Consider the following 1448-nt stretch of genomic DNA (forward strand, 5'->3'; position numbering starts at 1 on the left):
GGCCTTATTACACATTGAACTTTGAGCTGCTCAAATGTCTATCAGTGTTAGTGCTAGCTTGAGTTTGGTGCAGCCACACCTTAAGGCTAAAAACCTTTGACTGTCTCCCACCTGCACAGCTGTGACTTACTACTAGAGGGCTGGTGATCAGGGACCTGACTAAGAGCTACAACTATGAATTGTCACTACAGGCTGGTGAGCCAGGACAGACTTCTTTCCCTGCTCTAGGTGGGTTGGGGAGGGCAAGAGATGGATTGGGGGGTGGGAACATGAAGCTAGAAAGCAGAGAGTTAATGGGATGGCGGTGGTTAATGAAATGGGAGCTGGAAAGGAAGTAGAAGGGTAGTAAGATGAAGAAAGTCAGCCACTGAAGGATAAAATAAGAAAAAACATTAAAAAGAAACAGAGGAAGTAAATTTAAAGCTCTCGTTTTAATAAATTGGGATTTGAGATGGGGGGGCTGATCATGCTTCCTGGGGTGGCTGGGAGGTAGGAGTGGAAAGGGAAGGTGCTTTTGAGGAAGCGACTGCCTCTGCTCTGCCAAGGAAGTCCCAGCTTATGGAGACCTGATCCCACCCTGCCTAGACCTCACTCCTGGACCCATCATATCCTGTGACTAGAGGTGCACTGATACATTGGTTCATACTGTATCGACACTGATAAAAGGAAATTGATGTTATTGGCAATTGGCATTCTTTGGCTGATGTGGCCGATAATATTGCCAATAAATGCCATGTGCACTGGGCAGTAGAGTTCAGGGGTAGAAAGTTTGATCCCACAGAACAGGAGGGTGGGAAAGGGATGCTGCATCCTGGGGTGCTAGAGGACTGAAACTTAGGCAACTTGTCTGTGGTGAGCAGTCCAATATTTACACAACAGGAGCTGGGTAACACTGATCAGAGATAAACCTAGGCTAGAGTAGCATAACTTTTCCAAAAAATAAAAAAGAACGTGTTCCAGGTTAAATTAGCTGGATCAGTTCAGCTTCCCTTCACACCAGCAGCATCCTCTTATGGGCTAAGATCAAGTGAGCAGTGGCTGTACCAAGCCAAAATGGGATCCTGCATTGTGTAGTGGAGGGTGCACCCCTGTCCAAATGCACTGCAGACAGGACACCCTACAAGTCTTGTAACTGGCTTCCAACTGGCCAGCTTCCAGTGGGAGGATCTTGGCTACATGCTGATGTTATGGAAATGAGGGACTCCTTCCTATTGGTCCTGTGGCTGTTAGCTGACTGCAAGCAAGACTTGGGGGTATCTGAATCCCAAGCCTCTGAGCTTGGGCCTGCACATAGGATGCCTGCCGATGGATTTAGAAGAAGAGATTGGGGTGGAGGATACTTGATGGTTGGAGTGCACACCCTGAGATATAGCCATGTCTGCCCTGAGTGGAGTGCCACAGCACTTCTGGCTTTGCAGTGATTGGCAGCTGGGGGACTTTCCCCTCCC

Source organism: Gavialis gangeticus, unplaced genomic scaffold (genome assembly GCF_001723915.1).
Source record: "Gavialis gangeticus isolate Ggan-Ray unplaced genomic scaffold, GavGan_comp1, whole genome shotgun sequence".
In the NCBI taxonomy this organism is placed as follows: Eukaryota; Metazoa; Chordata; order Crocodylia; family Gavialidae; genus Gavialis; species Gavialis gangeticus.